General features: G+C 42.7%; 1 protein-coding gene across 1 annotated transcript in view; it reads left to right on the top strand.

Annotated features, from left to right (window-relative positions):
* The window catches only part of LRRIQ1 (leucine rich repeats and IQ motif containing 1), a 264,195-nt gene that overhangs the window by 210,174 nt on the left and 28,071 nt on the right, over positions 1–25,950 (top strand). The window lies entirely within an intron of this gene.

Raw genomic sequence — 25,950 nt, 5'->3', positions numbered from 1 at the left:
AAAATGTTGCATGTATGATGGACTAAAATCATGTGTGTGTATATTTGGTTTTGTTAAGCATACATTTTTCAACATAAAAACATTTAATGCATTGTAAAAAAACTGAAGTGAATAGTCTGATTTAATTTAACCTGCCAATGACCTTGTCTTGTTTGTTCAGATGACATTTCTAAAAGTGTGTACTGAACTCTGTGTTTTAATACAATTATGTGCCATAAGACTTGACCTTTCTGTCTGTCCAGGAGAGCCCTGAATTGGCCCATTCTGTGATATTGTGACATTGCTTCTGTTGCCTCGATTGTGACCTCAGATTACATGATACCCTTGAGAGCTCTAGATAATAGGCATGACTCCTGCTTCTTAGCTTAATTTCTTACTCTACCTCCAAAGGTATTGGGAGTAGATTGTTCATTTAAAATAAACCAGAATGAATGAAATGCCCAGTCAGATCAAACCAAGACGTGTTGACTTTTGTATTTGGGTGTGTGCGCTTTCTAAGAACAGGATGTGAAATGCTTTTTATTTATTTTTTACTAAATACTTGCCAACATGGTCTTGCAGGCTTTTGGATGCAATATTTAATTAGATATGTATAATATATATATATATATATAATATAGCATATGCTACTGTAGCCACTAAAAAGCAGAAGCATTAAATTACATTAGAAAACACTTTAAGACAATGTGAGTGTTTTTTGTACACTATGGGGTTCATTTATTAAATACGAATATACTGTTCACTTTGCAAGGGAAGTTGCCCCGGAGCTTAGCGAGTAAGGGGAAGCCCTGATAACTTCCAAAATCCAATAATGAGCAAGCAAAAATGCAGTTTCTTTTTCATGTTCCTTGTACATAATTGAGTATTCTTTGGAAAGTGACATTTTACATTCACTAAGCTCTGGGAAAAATCCTCTTGCAGTGTGATACTTCCTTTACAAAGTGAATAGCTTATTTGCATTTATTAAATTGACCCCTAAATGTTTTAAGAATTCAATCTTTGTGGACATAGGTGGATGAATACACAGTTTATTAATCATTTTATTAAAAGTACCGTATTTTTCGCACCATAAAGCGAAGTGAGAAGGTTTTCAGAAAAATCCGATTGTGTGTACGCTCCATCGGACAAACTTTTTTGGTTTTCATCGGACAAAAGTTCGCTCTGCAAACAGGCAAACTTTTCGTCAACAAAAGTCATACGGTGCAAAGTCCTAACGTGTGTACAGAAATTCATCGGACTTTAGTCCAAAGTACAAACACATGTCCAGAACCAATGTTAAAATCAACCAACAATAGCAGAAGTTGACCAAAGGGTGGCGGTAAAGAGCAGAAAAATCACGTGATTTGGGGAAAGTTTGCAGAAAAAGTCCTGCCATGTGTATGCTATGGGTGTTCCCGGCCAACGCCCTTCAAACAAAAATCCACGGAAAAGTTTGTTTGAAGTCCTACCGTGTGTATGGGGCTTTAGACGCACCCCCCCCCCCCACAAAAAAAATGGGGGGAAACGTCCCTGCGTCTTATGGAGCAAATACTGACCAGGCACTCCTGCCAATCCCGTCAAGGAAATAGAGAACATACTCTCTTTTTGGCTCGTCGAGTTTCTCGACAGTTTCCTCAACGAAAATGTACACACGACCGGTTTCTTTGGCAAAAAAATATCTCCCAGCAAGTTTCTTGCAGGTTTTTGCAGAGAAACTCGGTCGTGTGTATGAGGCCTCATGGTCAGGTGCGTCTTATGGAGCGAAAAATATGGTAAGCATTGATTAAAGCTGAACTCTAGGCAGATATAAAAATAAAATATAGTTCTGTTTAAAACAACAATAAATTAGACCTGGACCTGGTATGAGCTTCTTGCAGTCCTTATTTCTTCTGAGAAATCCTCACTTCCTGTTCTTCTGTCTGTAACTACACACAGTAATGGAAGACTTTCTCCCTGGTGTGGAGAAAGCCTCTTGAGGAGGGAGGGGGCGAACAGGAGTGCCAGGACACCCACTAACACATAGCTCCTTTCTCTATCTGCAAAGTAGAGAGTTTCCTGACACTCCTGCTCGCCCCCTCAAGAGGCTTTCTCCACACCAGGGAGAAAGCCTTGCATTACTGTGTGTAGTTACCAGTGGCGTCTCCAGCTTTCATATTTAGGGGGGGCACATGGGGGGACAGGGACAAAAGTAGGGGGGCCAACTATAAAATGCAATTATATATATATATATCCTGGGGCCCTTTACTACGATCCCACTATGTGCCCTTTCACATGTTCTGCAGTGAGCTCCCTTCCTACTATACTGGGCCCCCCCCCCCCCCCCAGGGTGGCAGAAAACAAGAGATATATGTCACCAGCACACCAAGAAAATATAAGGGTCCAAAGCAGTGGGAGAACTCTCAGGGTTGCAAAGGTTGTCTTGCCACCGGGCCCTGGTGTTCTGCCACAGTGGGGATCCCCAGCTGTCCTGTCCCTGCTATTTACAGCGCTGGTCTGGCATCTGTCTCCTTGGCAGCGGCGTTAGTCTATTAGGACCTAGTGCTGGTGACATTATGGGTGCAAGCAGGGGAAGGCTGGCACTATTGGTTATAGAGAGCCGAGCCCCCAGCTGGTCACCTAGCAGCAGTAATGCTGTATAACCTTCCCTGTTGACATGCTGATCGGCATGTGATCCAGGTGATGCTCCCAGTCAGATCTAATAAACAAAGTATTTATTAGCATCAAGAGTACAACCACATAAATATAATCAACCGTATGATCTGCAGCCATGTGGGCTCTATGCCTGTAAAGTGTGGGCTTTGATCAATAAAATCTCTGATATTTATGACTAGGATTTGACTAAGAGCATCACCTGGATTGCATCCCGATCAGCATGTCAGAGAAGGGTCCACTGCTGCTAAGCAACCTGCAGGGAGCTCAACTGTCTACAACCAATAGAGATGGGCTCGGGTGTGTTTGAAATTCCACATGCCCGATCACGCCAGGAAGCCGACACTCCACAGTGCTAATCAATGTATGGGCTGGCTAAGAGCTAAGACCAGCCATAGACAGTTTAAATCTCAGCTGGTTCAGCAGAAACTGGCTGAGATTTGAACCATTAATGAGCAGATTCTCTTATGATTATCACTAGTGGTTGCTGTATAGTCACTAGTGATAATCACTGTTTGTTGGGAGAATATAATTGCTGGGCAGGAGGGATATTCCCCTGTCACCACTGTCTGTTGATGGGGGAATCATGCAAGTTTCTTTCCTGCAATCTGTGGATGCAGGAAAGGAATTTGCACCGTATATTATCTGCCTAACTGAAAGTGAAAGTAAATTGTGAATGTTTTGAAAGAACAGGAGAGGGGGAGGGAGACAAATGGGGGGGGGGGGAGAAGGGATGGAGATAATGTAGTTCAGTGATTACAGTTACATAGTTTCATAGTTAGTCAGGTTGCAAAAAGACACAAGTCCATCCAGTTCAACCACAAAAATGAAAATAAATAAATAAATAAATAAACAAACAAAATAAAAAACACAATGCAATCCCATACACCCAACTCCATACCCACAGTTGATCCAGAGGAAGGCTAAAAACCCCAGCGGAGCATGATCCAATTTGCTACAGCAGGGAAAAAAATTCCTTCCTGATCCCCTGAGAGGCAATCGGATTTACCCTGGATCAACTATACCTATAAATGTTAGTACTCAGTTATATTCTGTACATTCAGGAAAGAATCCAGGCCTTTCTTAAAGCAATCTACTGAGCTGGCCAGAACCACCTCTGGAGGGAGTCTGTTCCACATTTTCACAGCTCTTACTGTGAAGAAACCTTTCCGTATTTGGAGATGAAATCTCTTTTCCTCTAGACGTAGAGAGTGCCCCCTTGTCCTCAGTGTTGACCGTAAAGTGAATAACTCAACACCAAGTTCACTATATGGACCCCTTATATATTTGTACATGTGGATCATATCCCCCCTAATTCTCCTCTTCTCAAGAGTGAATAAATTTAGTTCCTCTAATCTTTCCTCATAGCTGAGCTCCTCCATGCCTCTTATCAGTTTGGTTGCCCTTCTCTGCACTTTCTCCAGTTCTCCGATATCCTTTTTGAGAACTGGGGCCCAAAACTGAACTGCATATTCCAGATGAGGTCTTACTAATGATTTGTACAGGGGGGGGGGGGGCAAAATGATCTCTCTCTCTGGAGTCCATACCTCTCTTAATACAAGAAAGGACTTTGCTCACTTTGGAAACCGCAGCTTGGCATTGCATGCCATTATTGAGCTTATGATCAACTAAAACCCCCAGATCCTTCTCCACTACAGATCCCCCCAGTTGTACTCCCCCTAGTATGTATGGTGCATGCATATTCTTAGCCCCCAAGTGCATAACTTTACATTTATCAACATTAAACCTCATCTGCCACATAGTCGCCCAATCAGACAGAGCATTGAGGTCGGCTTGTAAATTGGCGACATCCTGCAAGGACGTTATTCCACTGCATAGCTTGGTGTCATCTGCAAAGACAGAAATTTTACTTTTGATCTCAGACCCAATATCATTTATAAATATATTAAATATATGAAGTGCACACACTTAAACACGGCCCAGGCTAGAATATCTGGTTGTGTGAGCGCTCGCATTATGCAGTGTCGGCGAGCACAGGGAGGGGGAGGAATCTCCCGCAGAGCTGACTGGGGGACGCTCTCCCTCTCGGGGAGCAAAATACAAATTGCAAAAAAAAAAAAAAAAAATTTTTTTTTTTTGGGGGGGCACATGGTGGGGCACAGCATGATGTTGGGGGGGTCAGGGCCCCCTCTGGCCCCCCCCTAGGGACGCCTCTGGTAGTTACAGACAGAAGAACAGGAAGTAATGATTTCTCAGAAGAAATAAGGACATTTACGGACGGATAGAATGGTGCTTTTAGCTGCGGATTTTATCGCAGCTAGAAGCACACAATGCTTTCCTATGACATCATTCACACACTACGTTTACCTGCAGTTTTCGGCACGTAATCGCAGTGCACTGTGTCAGCTGAGTTTGGTATGAATCTTAAGGGGGAACTCCACGCCAAATTTCAAATAAAAAACCGGCATGGGTTCCCCCTTCAAGAGCATACCAGGCCCTTGGATCTGCTATGGATTTTAGGGAGACACCCCGTACGCCGAAAAAACGGCGTGGGGTTCCCCCCAAAATCTATACCAGATCCGTATCCGAGCAGCAGCCCAGCCGGTCAGGAAAGGGGTGGGCACGAGCGAGCACCCCCCCTCCTTAACTGTGCCAGGCCGCATGCCCTCAACATGGGGGGTAGGTACTCATTCACCTAGGGTGGGGGGCCGGGATCTGGGGGCCCCCTTATTAAAGGAGGCTCCCGGATTCCGATAAGCTCCCCTCCCGCAGACCCCAACAACCAACGGCCAGGGTTGTCGGGAAGAGGCCCTGTCCTCATCAACATGGGGACAGGTGCTTTGGGGTGGGTGGGGCCACAGGGCGTCCCCCTGCCCCAAAGCACCTACCCCCCCATGTTGAGGGCATGCGGCCTGGCACGGTTAAGGAGGGGGGCGCTCGCTCATCCCCACCCCTTTCCTGACCGGCCGGGCTGCTGCTCGGATACGGGTCTGGTATGGATTTTGGGGGAACCCCACGCCATTTTTTCGGCGTACGGGGTGTCTCCCTAAAATCCATAGCAGATCCAAGGGCCTGGTATGCTCCTGTAGGGGGAACCCATGCCGTTTTTTTATTTGAAATTTGGCGTGGAGTTCCCCCTCAAGATTCATACCAAACGCAGTGCTTGGTATTGGCAGGGATCCCCGTTCAATATCGTGCCACGGCTAAACGCAACCGCAGCTAAAAGCACTGTACAAATGCACCTGATAGCTGTGCCTGGAGTCTTGAATTCCAGCAAAACATAAACATGCTTTTAGCTGCGGCAAAACAGCCGCCCGTGTGAAAAGGCGCCTAAAAAGCAAAATCGAAGGATGAGGTAAGTGACACAGACGATCGTTTTTTTCTATTGTTTTTTTTTTATCCATAGGAAAATTTTACCAATATAGCATTCATGTACTTGTTTTGCAAAAATATCAAAGCTTTCCATTAAATCTACAAATCTTTACCCTACTCTCCTCATCTGTTTCCAAATGTATCTATTGCTTCTGCCTTACTTCCTGCACAGACTTTAGGTCATGACACAGGAAGGAGTTGACCAGCTGACCCCATTAGCATACACCCTGCATCATCCACGCACCCATTCCCAGCTGCACGTTTTTTAAATTAGATGCAATCAATCAGTGATCACCCTTCTCACTAAATACACAATATACAATTAGATTGCATTGTGTATGGCCATCTTTATACAAGTACATAGGAGGGAGTGGACAGAAAAACTCACATTCCCACATGCGTTTTTTGTTTTTCTAGCGAGGGGCTGAGGCATTTTGTAGCATTTTCACTCATCACACATAGGGCAGCCCATCCACCTGAATTTGGCTGTCCTGCACGCAGCAATAGTTTGCGTGGTGCGTGTTTTACTGCGATTGGTGCTTGTTTTACTGCGATTTTGGTGAAGCCCATTGCAAGGAAATACACAGATGTGAATGGAGCCTCATTGTTCTTGTGTTAATGCACCAATTTAACTTTCAGGCCCCATTCACATATAGCATAGTGGGAGCGAACGTTTTGTGTCTCCTTTTTCCTGTGACAAGCATAGGGCAGCCCATTGATTTCAATGGCATTTTGCAGGTTGTGTTTTTTACTGTGCACTTTGCAGCATTTGCCACTAGTTTTTTCACATGGAAAAATGTGTGTTTCCTTCTCTGTTTGGTGTGCGGTTAACAAAGGCACTGAAAGCGCAACTAGGTGTATAAAGGGAGCCATACACGATACAATCTGATTGTACAATGTCCTTTAGATCTACCATCAGTTATGTAGTGTTAAGGGCCTACCTGATTGGATACAGAGTGATTGGCTAGATAGCTGTTTCCTCCTATTATATAAATTTGGTAAATCTAAAGGAGATTGTACAATCAGATTGTATAGTGTATGCCATTAATTGGTAACTGCACACTAAACACAGAAGCAAACACACATTTTGCCATATAAAAAAAACGAGTCGCAAATACGGCAAAACACGCAGTAAAAAACACAAATGCCGCAAAATTTCCCATAAGCCCCATGTAGCACAGCCCATTCAAATCAATGGGCTGCCCAATGCGTCTCACAGAAAAAAGGAGAAACAACATGTGTGCTCCCACTATGCTAGATGTGAATGGGTCCTGAAAGTGAAATTGGTGCGATAACACAAGAACAATGAGGTTCCATTCACATCTGTGTATTTCCTTGCATTTTAGAAATGTGCTGCACCAAAAATATCACTGTAAAACACCAAGCTCCATTTAAAAAAAAAAAAAGTTCTGAAGCTTCTTTGGGGCGATTGCTGTGTGTAGGGCAGTCCATTCAGGTTGATGGGCTGCCCTATGTGTGATGAGTGAAAATGCTCCAAACGTCTCCCCTCCTCGCTAAAATGTACAGCTGAGTGTTTCTAATTTCAATAGTTTTTTATTGTTTTATACGGTATAAACATACATGGAAAACATGTCGTGGGTATACATATGTTAGTACACGCGGATGTCCAAAGTCCAACAGAAGTAGACATCCGTATTATACAATACAAAATAAGAGTACAGCTTTGGGAATGCAATTCTACGATTCAGCGGGTAACACATAGACGTGCCTTGGGACCCATCTTCCAGAGGTCACCCCTTAGGTACTTGCTGTGACCTGTGGAATCGGGCCTATACCCTCCAAGCTGCACATGCTCTCAAAATTGCTGCATAGTGTATGCAACAATACTCTCCACGAACATTTGTATGCTACTCATATAAGAGATTTAAACTGTAATGTTGAACATGGAGCAACATACTCCGTGGTTACAAATTTAACAAAGGAAGCCAAAAATAGCCAAAAATAACGAAAAATAAAATAAAATAAGATAAAATAAGGAAAAGGAAAAGGAAGGAACCAGCACTTCGCCTTGAACTAGATTTTCAACTTATTTATCAGTTTTTAATACTATAACCGTTCTTAATATAGGAGTTTGTTAGTGTCGTACCAATCCACCCAGGACTGCCATTGAGTAAGAAATGTGGTAATTCTGCCCTCCGAATAGGCTAGCATGCGTTCATACATGAAGTGCAAAGACACGGTTTTAACCACATCTTCTACCTTGGGGCTCACATTGGATCTCCAAAGTCTCAGTATGACCAACTTGGCTGCCAGTAGGAGATGTATGATGCATTTCCTAAAAGGAGGAGGAAAGTCCTCTATGCCCAGGTGTAATATGGCTAAGGAAGGTGAGAGGTGTACAGCGAGTCCCGTAACCTGGCGCATAATTGCAAATATGCTACTCCAGAATCCAGCCAATTTCCCACATGCCCATAAAATATGAAACAGTGATCCCACTTGTGAGCACTGTCTCCAGCAAAGTGGAGATTCTTCATGACCAAACTTAGCGAGTCTGGATGGAGTTAGGTACCACCTTTGAGTAACCTTGTGATAAAGTTCCCATAAGTTGGCACTTTTGGTGGCTGAGAGTGTGTATCGTAGTGCTTTGAGCCATTGGTCGTCCACATAGGGACCACCTAGATCTCTTTCCCATGCCATTAAGGCGTTGCTCTTAACAAAGATATCTTTGTTGTTAAGTAGGTTGTAAATTAATGTTATACCCTTACTCTTGCTTCTCTGAGAGGTGAAAAATGTTTTTGTTTTCCAGAATATCTTATAGGGCTTATATTGTTTACTTTTGAGGAATGACTGTACTCTAAGGAAGCTGAATTGTTCCGAACTAGGGAGATTGTATGTAGTTTGTAATTGCTGAAAGGGTTTCAGTTTCCCCTCCTCTAGAATATCAGAAATCCACTGTACACCTCCCATCGTCCACCTCTGCAGGTTTAAATTGGGTATTATTAAGGCTAAGGAGGAGATAGGTATGTCCAAACCCACCATAGGAATTGAAAGTAGCTCCGCCGAGGCAAAGTTCCTCCATGCCTCTAGAGTAGCTACCATAGGGGGTGCTAAGGTCCTTTGTGTGCTTTTGAGGAATGGGCTTGCCAGCAGAAGCGCTGCCAAGTCCCGTCCTGGCGCTTGGTTTTGCTCAAGGGGTCCCCATATTGGGGTTGTCTGGGTTGGGAACCAACTTTTAGCTTGTGTTAAAACAGCCGCTAGATGGTAGTCAGCAAAGGAGGGAACTCCCATGCCCCCGGCCATCCTATTCTTGCACAATTTGTGAAATGCACTACGTGCTCTTTTACCCACCCATATATATCTTGATAGAGTACCTTGTAATTCCCCGAAAAACTTTTTATTCACCGGTATTGGTACCGTTCTAAACACGTACAGCACCTGTGGTAGTATCTGCATTTTGAAGGCGGCCAATCTACCGGACCATGACAAAATATGTTTGCTCAGCGCCTTTGTTCCTTCCCTGACCTTATCCACTAACGGTAAATAATTGGCGGTGAATAATTGCTCTGGATAGGCAGTAAGATGGATCCCCAGGTAGTCAAGTGTGTGGTCATTCCACACATAAGGATAAGCATTTTGCATAATCATTTTCTCATCGACACTGACACCCAGATTTAAGATAAAAGATTTGGTCTCATTCACCTTGTAGTATGATATTTTACCATAATCTCGAAGCAGACAAGAAACCCTTTCCAGGGAAGTCACCGGATTAGTAAGCATCAGTATAACGTCATCAGCGAAAAGGCTGATGACGTGTTTTTTACCTGCTATTGTAAACCCATGCACTCCAGGTGCTTGTCTAATGGAAGCCGCAAGCGGCTCCATTAGTAGATTGAAGATGAGGGGTGATAGTGGGCACCCTTGCCTTGTGCCATTCTTGATTCTAAAGGGTTTAGATAGCATTCCGGACGTATAAACTTTGGCCGACGGGACCGTGTACAGGGCCAAAATCGCTGATAATAAGTGCTTTTCAAAGCCGTATTTTTCCAAAGCGCATTTCAGGTACATCCAATGCACCCTGTCGAACGCCTTCTCTGCATCCAAAGCTAGGAGCAGAGAAGGCGTTCGTGTCGTTCGTGCTATGTGGGTGATATTGATTAAACGCCTTGTAGCGTCCGAGGCTTGTCTGCCTTTCGTAAACCCAGATTGGTCCGGATCTATTAAAGTGGGTATAACGTCTACTAATCTCAGGGCTATCATTTTGGCGTAAACCTTAAGGTCATTATTCAGTAAGGAGATTGGGCGAAAATTTTGAGGTACATCCGGTGACTTCCCAGGTTTGGGTAGTGTTACAATCAGAGCCTCAAGCATTTCGGGTGGAAAAGACGTCGAGGTCGCAGCTAAATCAAACACCTTCAATAGATGTGGCCCTAAGATTGTTTGAAAGGTCTTGTAATAGTCTCCTATGAGTCCATCAGGGCCTGGGGACTTGTTGGAAGGGAGAGTTTTTATAGCCTGCACCAGTTCGTTCAGTGTGAAGGGGGAGTTCAGGTCACTTGATTGTTCTGGGGTCAGAGTGGGTAAGTGGATTTTGGAAAGAAAGTTCTGTATATCGGTTAGTGATGGTTGGTAGGTTGCGGAGTCTTGGTCTAAATTGTATAGGGAGCTGTAATAGTCGCTGAACGCGTCTGCTATGTTTTGAGGGTCATACACCGGTTTCTTGGTCCTGGGATGTGTTAAGCGAGCAATCTTGGTTTTAAAGCGCTGACCTCGTAAATAACGGGCCAACGCTTTGCCTGCTTTGTTATTAGTCGAGTAGAAGGACATTTTTGCCCATCTATCTTTGGTTTCAAAGTCATGTAGGAGAAGGAGCTTGAGGTCATGTCTTAGGTCTGCCAGTCTGGCACTTGTGGATGCATTAGGATTGGATTTATTTAGAGTGTCAAGGGCGTCTATGTCTTTGAGGAGAGTGGTAAGTTTTAGTTGCTTCTGCTTCTTGGCCCTGGAACCCAGCTGGATAAACACCCCTCTGATGAAGGCTTTATGAGCGTTCCAGAGTGTGAATGGGTTATCCGTGGATTGAGAATTGAGCTGGAAATACTCCTCTAGTTGTTCTCTGATCGTTTCTTTGGTGGCTGTGTCCTGAATGATGGAAGAGCTAGCTCTCCACACAAAGGCAGCAGTATCAGGATATTTGTCACCTAGGGTCAGGAGAACAGAGGCGTGATCTGACCACGTGATCGTGTTAATCTTGGTATGTACAACTCTGGTGAGCAGCCATTTATCCAATAGAAACAGATCAATCCTCGAGTATGAGCAATGCCTGTGTGAGAAAAAGGAGTAATCTCTCTCGGTAGCATGCGTGCAGCGCCACGCATCGTACAGATCATGAGATCGCAGGAAATTAGCTAGGGTCGGGCCCTTCCCCTGGAGCACCGTGGTGGAATCCAGCATTGGGTCCGGAACTACATTTAGATCGCCACATAATATCAGGGATCCTTGGAGGGATTCCCTGATCTTACGCATGAGGCCATTTAAAAATTTAATCTGTCTCTTGTTTGGGACATATACATTCACTAGCGTGTATCTAATACCATTGATATCACATATTAATACTATATAGCGACCAGAGGAATCAGAATATTCCTTAATCAAGGAAAAGGAAACCGTGTCCCTGACAGCTATCATTACTCCCCTTTTTTTTGCCTCCATATTAGAAAAAAAGTAATGTTGAAAGGATCGGTATGTACATTTAGGTGGCGCATGACTATGAAAGTGGGTCTCCTGAACACAGAGAACGTCACACCGCGAGGAGTCAGCTTCCCGCCAGAGCGACGCCCTCTTAACAGGATGATTCAAACCATTTGCATTGATCGATAAAATTTTAACCGGCATTACAAGCAAAGTAATATAGTGTTATCAACAGGGGTCTTGTGTACTCACGACCCCTTGTCATCATAGATAATTCAAGAAGATAGACTGTTCGACTGATAACGTTGCTCCAGTTCAGGTAGAGGTGACACAAGTCCCTTGCAGCTGGGTGGTTAGAGATGATGCAAACTGTAGAATCTGAATGGTGCGGTTCCTGAAAACAAGATTGGTTATAAAAGAAGCACAAACATAAAGTAAACCAGAAAATAAAATAAAATATGAACTGTAAAAGGAGGGCCGAAACGACCCGAGTGCAGCAAATACTGCTCAAATACAGGGGAGCTTAATCGTGGTAGAGCTCCAAGGCGGGACCCCATAGGGCCAAAAGAATATATGCACAGGGCAATGATATTGGGCCGAGAATTCAGTCATTTCAGTGGGTCTTAGAGACTTGTTGCCAATCAGGGGACACCCTGCCGGGTGTGTTAGCGCTGGTAGAAGTAGAGTTGTCTTCGTGGAGAATCTTCCATTTCTGAAGTAGTTTGAAGCCTTTGGCTGGGGAGGTAATCACATGCGTAGTTCCATCTTTGGTCACCATCAACTTCGTTGGAAATCCCCACTTATATACAATGTTGTGATTCCTCAGGGCTTTGGTGATAGTATTCAAATTCCTCCGAAGCTGCAGGGTGAACTGCGATAAGTCGGCATAAAACTGTAGGGGTGCGTAGTCAGTACCCCCATGTTCCCCCTTGCGGGTAATAGACATCAGCCGTTCTTTAGACTGGTAAAAGTGCATTCTGAAGAGAACATCCCTGGGAACATTCTCTGGAATAAAGGAGGGTTTAGGCAGCCGATGTATTCTATCGATAGACAGCTCTATAGCAGGGATATCAGGCATTAGGGCCGTCAGCATGGTCATGGCGTATGTGCGCAGATTAGAGGGGGCCACAGTTTCTGGGATGCCACGTATTTTCACGTTATTTCTACGTGACCTATCCTCTAAATCTGCTAATTTAGCTTTAATCCACATTTGTTCTTCCTCCGCTGTATCATGAGCATCCACTAAGTCATTTATGGTGGTTGCGTATTCCCCCATTTTGGTTTCAATGTGGCTAACTCTTTCACCCACTGCTGACAGCTCAGTGCTAAACTTCCTCATGCAAGACATCATATCCCCATGAATAGTGCTCCTTAAAGAGATGAGCATGTCTTTAAGGGTAGTGTCCAGGACTGGCTGATGTTGTGTGGGGAATGAAATTATGGAGTCAGGGAGCTCCCTTGTGTCTTCCTGTGAGTCAGCGTTGGATCTTACCTCACACTGCTGGGTGTCAGATTCGTCCGCTCTGAAACGGGATTTTGCAGGGCTTCTGCTGAGCGGGGAAGGAACTTGTGGTGTCCCTCCAGCTTCAGGGGAGTCTCGGTGGTCTGGCAAAGCGATGGCCTGAAAGCGACCATTGCGGGATCCAGATAGGGAGGAAGCGCCGGCGCCATCTTGCCCACGAGGCAGCGGCGATGAGGAGAAAAAGTCCGTCAGCTTTTTCGGCCGGTGCTCTGCCTGTCTCTTCCTCGTCATTGCGTCCCGTTGGTGGGCGAGTGTTCCGCTGCAATTAGGGTAGGTGTAGGGCTAGAAATAGAGCCTCAGTGCGCTGTGAGCCGCTGTACAAGTCCGCCGTAAGCCGGAGCTCAGGAGTCACACCGCCATCTCGGTGGAGTCCAAGCCACGCCCCCAGCTGAGTGTTTCTGTCCACTCCCTATGTACTTGTATATGGGTGGCCATACACTATGCAATCTGATTTTATGTTGTGTATTTAGTGAGAAAGGTGGGATACAAAAAAAAGGCTACTTCTAAAAGTAACTAGGGGTCGGACTTTTAAGGCATGGAAACAATGGAGAAGTATATATCGAAAATACGTATTGGAAAAAGTACATAATAGATAACAGTATTCAAGAATGAAAAGTCATATACAATGATATAGTTTGTAAACTGAGCCCTTGTATGTCTACGCGTTTCGCCGTTGGCTTCTTCAGGACAACAATCGAGGTTCAAAAGGAATGACAAGCAAAAAGTATGAGTCTCACGATCTTACAATGGATTGAGCCTCATGTACAGAATCCGATAGACAAGAAAATTTCTCCGTATGGGAAATTTCCACAAAATTGTAAGGAAAGTGTGCAGCACACAGAAGGATCTAATCAAAACCAACGATTCAAAATAGAAATCCAATGGCATACAAGATACCACAAATCTGTACAACACTTACAGATGACTCCAAAACCGCAACACTGATTTCATAATAATAATAAACTGAGATTAGAGCAGGGGCAGCTATGTCCCACACATCAAACAACAGAGACAATTTCGCTGAAGAGTCCAGAATCCAATAAAGGACAATATCTGGGCCTTATAAGTGCAGGCATGGTGTCTGAATGGCCCCAACTAGCATACATTGCCAATAGATTAGAGATAGGATCTCAAGATGAGTGAATACATGGGCCCCTGGGAGACAGCGTCCTGAGAAAGGTGATCACTGATTGTTTGCATCTCATTTAAAAAATGTGCACCTGGGAGTGGGAGGGTGGATGATGCAGGGTGTGTACTAATGAGGTCGGCTGGAAAACTCCTTCCTGTGTCATGACCTATAATCTGTGCAGGAACTAAGGCATATGTTTGGAATCATGGATGAGGACAGTAAGGTAAGTGGTTTGTAGATTTAATGGAACGCTTAGATATTTTTGCAAAAAAAGTACATAGGGGGGCTGGAATTTAGGGGGGAGGTGAACTTATCCTTTAAATGATGCTGGCTGTTATTCAACCAGGAAGACTGAGGTTTCTGTTGAATAAGTTTTTTGGTGAACTGCCCTCAATTAAATTGTGAGTTCTTCACCAAAATTATTTTATTTGACATTTGAATGGACTACTTTTTTAATGAGTTCGGCCCGGATTCAGATACAATAGTGTATCTATCGGCGGGCGCAACGTATCTCAGATACGTTACGCCGCCATAAATTAGGGCGCAAGTTCCGTATTCAGAAAGAACTTGGGCCCTAAGTTACGGCGGCGTAACGTATGTGGTCCAGCGTAAGCCCGCCTAATTCAAATGTGGATGATGTGGGCATGTTTTATTGAAATTAATTGTGACCCCACGTATTTGACGTTTTTTACGAACGGCGCATGCGCCGTCCATGAATGTTTCCAAGTGCGCATGCTCCAAATTATGCCGCAAACTGTCAATGCTTTTGATGTGAACGTAATTTACGTACAGCCGTATTCGCGAACGACTTACGTAAATGACGTAAAATACGACGCTGTTCGGTCGTTTCCGACGTCCATACTTAACATGACTTACCCCTGCTTTATATGGGGTAACTTTACGCCTGAAAAAGCCTTACGCAAACGACTAAAAAAAAAACCTGGCGGACGTACATTTCTGAATCGGCGTATCTACCTAATTTGCATATTCCTTGCGTAAATCTACGGAAGCGCCACCTAGCGGCCAGCGTAAATATGCAGCCTAAGATACGACGGTGTAAGAGACTTACGCCGGTCGGATCTTAGGGAAATCTATGCGTAACTGATTTTATGGGTCAGTCGCATAGCTACAACCCCGCAACTCAGAGTTACGACAGCGTATCCGGAGATACGCCGTCGTAACTCCTATCTGAATCCGGGCCTTCATCTTTAACTTTTCCCCAAAATGTTTTTATATGAAGGCGTGCTAAATGCATATATCTGAAACAGGAGATTGTTCATTGGTCCAATAACCCCAGAGTTGTTTTCCCACCTGAGATGCAAATACTGTATTCACAGTACATCATAAAAGTTCCTGGCCCACATACTGCACAGTTGCCATATGAATGGTCAAGAACTATTTGTGTAAAGCAATATCATTTCCTCAATATGACAAAATGAAAATTGGAATTATGTATAGTTAAGACTACTGCTTGTGTCAGTTTTTGTATAACAGACAGTAGCAAATAAACGTATATGCTTTTTATGACACTATAGCTACTTTTTGTCTGATCTTGGAATAGAGTGTTCTTATGAGTTGTACCAAGATTGGGGACCTAGTTGAAGGAAGGTCTCATTTTAGAGGACAAGACCTATTTATTATGTTGCTTGTGGGCAGCCACACTCAGAGATCAATTAAAGTGTTGTTTAAACATGTCTTCAGGGTAAAAGGGCATGTTGATTTGTTGCAGGAACAGCTTGATTGGCACTTTGGGATCTACTGATTGACTTTGGAGTAAGTACTTTCCTTTTCACAGCAGATGACAGAAAAGATAAAGTTGTGACTTGTAGATGTTATGAAGGGTAAATGGTGTCTGAGGAAACCAAAGCATTTTTTTCTCAGTGAGAGTAAATTACAAACAGATTAAGGCCATTTTTTCTTAAGTGTTACTGCTGTTTAGTTTACTGTGCATATATGAATTTAAGCTGGCTGAGCACTGACAGGTCTTAGCAGTTGTGACATAAAATCCAAGCTTTGACAGTTGGACTGCAGAACTTGCCAAGGAATCAGGATATGACCCGAGTCATATGATTCTCTTTTCAAATGTTAGTTTTGCTAAGGTATAGATAGACTTTCCTAGGCTGGTGTTACCAAACTCTAGTAGCTGCATAAACACGTTTATTGAGTTTTACTACAAAACAAAAAAATAAAATAAAATGTTGGGCTGAACAGAAAGGACGACTTGAAAGAACGATTTAACTTTACAGCTAGAAACTGGCGTCTATAAACGGCAGTTTAGCTGCGTTTGCTTCTAGAAGCGTTTAAAATTATTTAATTTTTTTTGTTAAAATGATAAACGTCATTAAATGAAACGTTGTTAAATGCAAGTTACCGCGTTTAGCCGCGTTTGGCACTTGAAATGCCTCTAAACACAGCTTCTGAATTTTTTTGGGTTCCAGAAAAAGCCACTAAACTCAACTGCCTTGAAACGACTATAAACGACCCTGTTTACATGTACTGATAAGATAACATGGAGGAGAGTTCAGGAGCAGTTGAAAAAAATGCTCCAAAACGTCCATTTACCAGCAGCAGTGTACATGAGGCCAGAAAAATGGGTTCAGAAGCTTAGAAGTTTAGAGGCATTTCAAGCGCCAAACGCTTTAAAAAGCGGTAACTCGTGTTTAGCCGTGTTTCGTTTACAGGCGTTTTTCATTTTTGGCTATTTAAAAAAAAAATATATATTTTTTTTTTATTTTTTAAACACTTTTATGCGCAAAGCTAAACGCATGTAAATGCAGCAAAACAGACATTTTAAACATGGGTTACTATCTGTCAAGTTAAATCGTTCAGGAGTAATATAGTAATATGCACAATTCTCAGATGTTGTGGTAACTTTCACCTGTAACAAAACAGATATCTCTGGTAATGCACAGGTTCCCTTGGTACCATGCCGAAACCCTCTGATACTGTGATATTCTCTGGTATAACAGCACTCAGATTATTATTACAGTTTGTGCAGTGCTTTACAACATAAATAGCATGCAATACGTTCTTGTAATATACAGCTCTCTATACAGGTGGTCCCTGGGTTAGAAACAAGATAGGGTCTGTAGGTTTGTTCTTAAGTTGAATTTGTAAGTCAGAACATGTACATTTTTTAAGTGTAGCTCCAGCCAAAAAAAATATTTTTACGTTTTTTGAATAGCATAGGGAAGGGTTAACACCCCTGTAACATTTGTTTTGCTGTCTGTGAACTTGTCCAGAAGATTTCTCCCTACTGCCTGTCCCTATAACAATTGGATTTTCAAAAAGTTGGGTTGTTGTGGAAACAAGGATTGGTGATAAAGCTTCAGTAGAGACACCTTTTTTCCCATGATAACTCTAAGGCCCCGTACACACGACCAGTTTCCTCTGCAGAATTCAACTTCCGACCGAGTTTCTGGCTGAATTCTGCCGAGAAACCCGGCCGTGTGTACAATTTCGCCGAGGAAGCCAACGAGGACCTCGGCGAGGAAATAGAGAACATGTTCTCTATTTCCTCGTTGTTCTATGGGAGCTCCTCGGCGGCTTCAGGGCTGAACTGGCCGAGGAACTCGATGTGTTTGGCACGTCGAGTTCCTCGGCCGTGTGTACGGGGCCTTACAGGAGTGAACTTCCCTTCCAAGGTGTAGATTTCCTCTCACTTGCTGTTGTCTCCCTCCGTTTGTAAGTTGGATGTTTATAACCCGGGGACCGCCTGTAATACAGTTTCTGTTCTTTATGGTAATGCCCAGGCTTTACAATATCCATTGGTAACCATTTGGAATTGTGTTTGTTTAAATCTCCTTTACCTCCCTGGAGGTTTTCTGGAGTGTGGCCCGGGAGTTAAATTTCAGTACCATTAGCGGTAACCCTGAGCCACACCCAGGATTGCATTGGTTATTTACCTTATGATGTCCCCCAGCTGTGTCTGTGGGCTCTGTCCTCCGCCCGATGCTCTGTGTGTTAGGCTCCGTTCCCTGCAAGCATCGGAGACTGGCGGCAAATTCCAAAAAGTACTAAATTCATAAGACACAGTACACTGTAATCTTACAGATCACATTGCTGTATGAAATCATTTCACATCCCTTTTGTCCCTAGTGCTTTTTCCAGTGCCCTGCATTCAGTTTTATTTTATATATACTGTTCTTTCTGCCTGGAAACTTGAGATTGTCCATGGCAACCAAAAAGTGTCCCTTTATGTCAAATTGGTTTTAGACCAGGTAGAAAACAGCAATAGTAAATTAGAACACTTGAAGAATTGAGCAATAGTGAATCATGGGGGAAATTCATATATATATATATATTTTTATATATTATTATAATTTAATTTATGATTTCGTGTTTCAAACTTTATCATACATGGGATGTCTACTAGACTCTTGTTTGGACAAATGTAATTGTGTTATTACTAAGAATTACAGGCCTACAATATAAAACACCAAATTTCTAGGCAAAACACTTGTACCGCACAAATCTGACATAATCATACCGCCAGGGTGGCTACAAAACCAATATTATTATTTTTTTTTAAATATACTGCCTTCTGGTTTTGAAAAAAAATTATCAGCAGTTACTACAATACTTGCCTTCTTCCAAGTACTGTCCCCCAAAAATGTCTAGTCCTCTTCCGTGTTGAATGATGCCCAGCATTGTTCAAATTACTTCCTGTGAGTCCAAGGCAGGAAGGCCTCTCCCTGTTGGAGTGCATAATCATGGCACCCTGCATTTGTACTACAATGCTACAGGGAACAGCTCTGATATTAAAGGGGTTGTAAACCTTCCTGGTATTTTACCTTAACCACTTAAGGACCGCCTCCTGCAGATATACATCGGCAGAATGGCACGGCTGGGCATAGGCACGTACCTGTACGTACCCTTTAAGTGCCCAGCCGTGGGTCGCGCGCACGCGACCCGGTCCGAAGCTGCGGGACCTGCGGACCCGATCGCCGCTGGAGTACCGCGATCGGTCCCGAGAGCTGAAGAACAGGGAGAGGTGTGTGTAAACACACCTTCCCCGTTCTTCACAGTGGCAGCTTCATTGATAGTGTGTTCCCTGATATAGGGAAACACGATCAATGACGTCACATGTCCAGCCCCGCCCCCCTTCAGTTAGAAAAACATATGAGGTCACACATAACCCCTAAACTGCAATTGTAATTTTCACAGTAAACAATGCATTTCTATAGCATTTTTTGCTGTGAAAATGACAATGGTCCCAAAAATGTGTCAAAATTGTCCGATGTGTCCGCCATAATGTCGCAGTCACGAAAAAAATCGCTGATCGCCGCCATTAGTAGTAAAAAAATAATTATTAATAAAAATGCCATAAAACTATCCCCTATTTTGTAAACGCTATAAATTTTGCGCAAACCAATCGTTAAACGCTTATTGCGATTTTTTTTTACCAAAAATATGTAGAAGAATAGGAAAAAAAATGTTATCTTTTTTGGGGGTATTTATTATAGCAAAAAGTAAAACATATAGATTTGTTTTAAAAATGTATGTTCTATTTTTGTTTATAGCGCAAAAAATAAAAACTGCAGAGGTGATCAAATACCACCAAAAGAAAGCTCTATTTGTGGTGAAAAAAGGACGCCAATTTTGTTTGGGAGTCACATCACACGACCGCGCAATTGTCAGTTAAAGCGACGCAGTGCCGAATCGCAAAAACTGGCCAGGTCCTTTACCTGCATAAAGGTCCGGGGCTTAAGTGGTTACTGCATCCTATGCTACATAAGCTTCTTTAGTTCTTTTTAGAGTGGAGAAAGAGAAATTTGGAGAAATTTGCAAAAAATGCTAAAACCACAATGCGGCATCATCACTATGGGATACTGAAGTATACTGAAAATAATCAAAAATATATGTGAAGGACCTCCAAAGGTCAGAAAGGAGGAGCGGGGGTGTGAAATAGGAGGGGAGTCTGAACTTTTGCTTTAATCCAGATATTTCCTGAGGTAAAGTTATGTAGAATATTTATCTCCAGTATCAAAAGCTCCTAATTTTCTACTGCCTGTTGTATATTATTCCATATCAAAAGGGAGACTATCATTGTTTTATGTGACTTTAATAACACTTTTATATATAAACTTTTTATATATACTGTATTTATTGGCGTATAACACTCACTTTTTTACCCTGGAAATAAAGGGTAAACTGTGCCTGCGTGTTATACGCAGGGGCCGTGGAAAGGTTTTTTCCTGAAACTTCCCTCTTAAAGTTAGGGTGCGTGTTCTATGCCGATAAATATAAAAGTATATATATATATATTTTTTTTTTTGCTACATTAAAAAAATTATTTTCTCCAAAAAACATTTAATACAGGGTGCACTCATGATATAAGAATGGCACAGTATTTGAGGTTTTTAGGAGAATGAATTTGCATTCAGATGCTCCCTCTAAAGACTAAAGCTCTGTATGGCCACAGGAAGGTATGGAAAGGGCATGACAGTTCTTACCTTTTCAGCTGTTTGAGTGTCACAGTCGCCCTGCCCCCTCACCCCAGACACATTCCTTTGCCCCCCTCGAACAGATCCCCCCACTGTCCCAGCCCAGCTTGCTGCTATCACATGTTTTAGAGCGCGCACACAGCCCACAACCTCCGTGCTGGTCTCCAGGGAGCTGCCCCCTGCTTAAGATGGCATTCTGCTCTCCCGGCCAAATGCTGTGCAGTCTGCTTCCTTAATTGTGCATGCATGAGGATTCACCACATGCTGGCTACATTTCTGGTGCCTGCATGCACCCCACTGTTGTGGAAATTTGTATTATGTTGTCAGATGTCCCCCAGTGTTAGTTTTGCTGTAATGCGCTTAATGCGAGTGTATTCGCACATACAGACGTTGGTGGACCTTGGCTGAGGAAACCTTCCCGTGGACACGGCAGATCTGTTTGGTCTTTTAGGGATGTTCGTGTATGCCTCACCAAGAGATTGGCCATCTCATGGCGACTAAATTAACGCTCCTATCAAGCAGATCTGCGTACATGGGAACTATAGCATAACCATACAAAAATCATGGCCCACTGAGCCATGATAGAGTACAGCTTGCGTCATTGGTAGCAGTGGGAATGTGCACACGATCATGTTCAGATGTGAGTAGTGTTCAAATTGTGAGACACTTTGCGTCTCACAATAAGCTAACTGCATCGCTCTGCACAGGACCATCTGCACATGTCACTACTGGAATTCTATTTGAATATATACATGTGTGTGATTGGATCTTTTGAAAGAATACAAGTGTCTGATTGGCTGAATCCACCACCTTCCTTTGTTATTCATGTTTACAGTATAAATAAGAGCAGTAGAGCATTCTGTGGCAGGATTTTGCTAAGCTCAACGTGATACCAGCGTCTGTCTGTGTTACTTGGAGATAAACAAGCACGCTTTCCCGGCATTATTCAAGAAAGCTATGATTGTGCTTATTAGCACATGGAATTGTTTGCTTACAGGAGAAGCTTTATTTTACTCCACAACACCACCACCCAGCTGTCTCTGTGCCAGCTGAAAACAAATGCCACAGTGTTTGTAGCCAGAGTGAAAGGGGCAGAGCTTGTTGCCAGGGCAAACCGATGCCGTGCCTGGAGTTACAAGTTTGCGTTCCCGCTCTAGGGATAAATACCAGAGCGGGGCCCATGCACAGTGATTCTCCCCTCTCCATTCACTCTGCTGATGTACTTGTCTGTGGTCTTTTGCTGTGGCCAGACCCCACAGATCCCCCCCCCCCTACCAGGACCCAGTGAGTTGTGGAAGACTTCTGCCTGGCCTGCCTCCTCTACTGACCTCTGGATTTCCTCATGGACTTAACCTTTGATGTACCAGACCACTGTCCACTCTTGCTGTGTGCCCAGATTGCTGCCCTGTGCTAAGGATCTAACCCCCTGCTGTGCCGGACCACTGGGGCAATTTCCCCAGTAGAACATCAAAAAATATATAATAATAATAATAACCTAATGGGTTTTAACCCTTCCCAACTCCATTCAAAGAAAAACTGTTTTGGCTTTACATACACTATAATTGTGTTTTTATTTATTTTTTATGAATCTAATAAAAATGGAAGTATATACTTCTATCTCGTAAGAAAAGAAATGGCTGCACATCCAGGAATTCCGATTGCCTTTTATTGTTCAAAGTGATAACACCAAAGACACCAACATGAGGTCACGTAGACGCGTTTCACACAAACATATTGTGCTTAATCATTACCAAATATCCTTCTATCTCATATCCCTCTCATTCTTCACTGTTTGTGTATGTATGTACTGTATGTATGCTATCTATGTGAAATGTAGTCCTCATCTCACGATTCTAAGGTGCCTGGGGGTATACTGAACATTTACTGTATATAATATGTGATCACATTATGACATGATTGTATTTGTGTGTATTTTAGGAATGTTCTTTATCCCTCTGTTTTGGGTCTGTCTAGTCTGACTGTAGATTGTTCCTACCAGATACACTGGATGATGTATCTGTCCTTGTTCATTTGTTATGCTTTTAGTAGTCTTCAATAAAACTCTTTATGCAAAAAATGGAAATATATATGCATTATTAACCATACCTTCTATTGAAAGGCACAGGGTCTTCCATTACACAGAAAACTGCATACAAATATTTATTTCAGCATTGTTTGTATCTGATCTTCTAGACTGTTGCTTCATATGTGATGGATCATTACCTGCCCTCAATTCATGCTCACAATGCACCTTTTGGAATGTTAAACTTATATATGCACAGGTGAAGTTATTTGTATTTTAGCAATGTAATTCAGCCACCTACTGTATGTAGAAGTATCCACAGAATATGAACTACTGTAGGCGCCTAAGAATGGGTTTGAGAAACAGCGTCTCACAGAATATATATGCACAAAAGTATCAATTTGATCATTCTAGTATAGTGAGGCTGTTACATTTATGATTGGTTGGTTAGTGTCATGGCATGTGTTCTGCTGTGTTTTTAAATAGGCCTTATGATTGATTTGTTGACTAGAACCCTAATGCATTTATAACAATAAGAAATTCCAGAAAGTCCAAAAATATCCTGTTCTGCCTGCTATTTTCTAATGCCAGTTTATCTGTCTGCCCAGCCATACTTTGTGACAGACAGCTCTTCTTTTTAAGTAACAAATCCGAAGAATATACTTTTACATTTTTAGGATCATATGACAGATTTGATTAAGACTCAGAAATGTTCCCATAGACTGAATGACTTTATATTCAACCAAGTGCTTCCTGAATGTAATTTGGAAAACGGTACCTATCACTCACATATTTTAATGTTTGTGGTAACAGATTCCTTGACTTCTGTTGTCCTCTAAAAGATTGCATAATATACTCAATCAGTGAATTATGGATTTTTTGTTGGGTCTGTTTTAATCAAACTGAAAATCATGTATTTGTTTGGTAGCCTTCACTCCACAGATGTTCACAGAGTTTGGAACAGTGGCCATCAGAAAAATAATAGATTTGTTAGTTAATTAAAAGTACAGTAAAACCTTGGATTGTGAGCATAATCCGTTCTGGAAACATGCTTGTCATCCAAAACACTTGTATATCAAAGCGAATGTCCCCTTAAGAAATAATGCAAACTCAAATGATTCCTTCCACAACCATTTATTCATAAGTCCTTCAGTCTATAGTCCATAAAAAGATTATAGCAGTGTGATAGGATGTGCAACCATAAAATATCCATCCACAAATGGCAGCCTCCACAAGGGGATTAGAAGCAAAATCCAGCAGGAGCTACACAGTATAAAAGAGAAGAGGGGTGTCTGATGCCTCGTACACACAACCGTTTTTGCGGTCTGGAAAACTGCCATGAGAGATTTTGACCTGGAAAACCATCCGTGTGTATGCTCAATCGCAGTTTCCCAGATAAGAAAACTGCCGGAGAAAAAGAACTAGCTTTCTTTTTTCCCAGCGGGATTCCCGGTCGTGTGTATGCTTTTCTGAGGGGAAAAAAACGTGCATGCTCAGAATCAAGTATGAGACGGGAGCGCTTGTTCTGGTAAAACTAGCATTCATAATGGAAATAGCACATTCATCACACTGTAATGGACTGAAAAGCAAGAGGCTGAAAAGCACGAATCGTCTCTCACCATACTTTTACTAAAACAAGGATCAGCAAAAGCAGCCCAAAGGGAACTTCCCCTTTATAGTCCCGTTGTACGTCACCGCCTGTCCAAAACGCAGTATTTGGCCTGAACGTGTGTATGCAAGGCAGGCTTGAGAGGAATCCCGTCGGGAAAAACATTGTTTTTTTTCCTGCCGTGTGTACGAGGCATTAGTGTAGCAATATGGTTATATATATTGAAGGTACAACATTTATCAACTCACAGGGTTGACGGTTAAAAGAGGCACATCTAAGTATACAGGCATCCGGGGTAAAGTGGGCCACATAGACCATCCCCCACCCTGCTGGCTCTCACCGCTGTCAGTCTGCAATCGTGACTGGGAAGACTACCCTGCAGTAGAGCAATCTGAAAGCAAGGCTTGAACCACTCGTGGAGGGCAGCGTGGAAGCGGCAATGTCAATGGTGGTGAAGAGGACAGTCTATGTGCACAGCTTTACCCCAGATGCCTGCATACTTATGTGTCTGTTTTAATCATGAACATGTGAGTTTCTAAATGTACCTTTATTAAATATAACTGTATTGCTACACTTAGGCCTACACCCCATCAGTTCAAAATCCGATCGAGTCCAACGCGGTGACGTAAAACACAACGACGTGCTAAAAAAAAACGAAGTTCAATGCTTCCAAGCATGCGTCGACTTGATTCTGAGCATGCGCGGGTTTTGAACCGATGCTTTTGCGTACTAACCATCGGTTTTGACCGATCGGTCATCAGTCCATCAGTCCAATTTTAAAGCAAGTTTTAAAACTTTGGTCTGAAGGACAAAAGTCTGATGGGCCATACACACGGTAGGTTTGGACTGATGAAACTGAACTTCAGTCCGTTTTCATCAGTTTGGACTGATCGTTTGTACAGGGCCTCAGAGGTGCCTCTCTTCTCTTTTATACTCGGTTGTGACTTGACGCTACTTTTATAGCAAGACAACTCAGTGAAATACGCACAAAAATAGCAATGGAAAAAATGTAAGCTGCGCTGTTAAAGTGACATGTTGACAAATAAGTAAGTTAATTAAGTCAAAATTGAAAAAATAATTAACCACTTCACGTCCACTTTTTAGGTAAATTATAGGCAGCACAGTACTGTAGTGAGTAGCACTCTCCCCTAGCAGTAAAAAGGGTTGCTGGTTCGAAACCACAACCATGACACTACCTGCCTGGAGTTTGCATGTTCGCCCTGTGCCTGCGTGGGCTTCCTTCGAGTACTCCAAAGACAAGCATGTGTTAGGCACTTTAATGTGTGTTAAAGTCGAAGCAAGTGTAACTGAGCCCTTGGGGTTTAATAAAGGGGTAGCCACCCTGGCGGAATGATGTCAGATTTTTGCGACTCAAAGCGGTAGAATTGTTTTGCAAAGAAATTTGGCGTTTTATATTGTAGGCTGTAATTCTTAGTAATAACACACTTAAATCTTTCCGAGTCTAGCAGATATCCCAGGTATGATAAAGTTTGAAACACGAACTCATAAATTATAATATAATAAATTAAATTTCATCACGATTCACTATCAATCAATTCTGCAAGTGTTCTAATTTACTATCGCTGTTTTCTAGCTGGTCTAAAACCATTT

The sequence above is a fragment of the Rana temporaria genome, chromosome 3 (assembly GCF_905171775.1).
Source record: "Rana temporaria chromosome 3, aRanTem1.1, whole genome shotgun sequence".
Taxonomy (NCBI): Eukaryota; Metazoa; Chordata; class Amphibia; order Anura; family Ranidae; genus Rana; species Rana temporaria.
The sequence above is the reverse complement of the archived record's forward strand: the minus strand, read 5'-3'. Positions and strand labels throughout refer to the sequence as shown.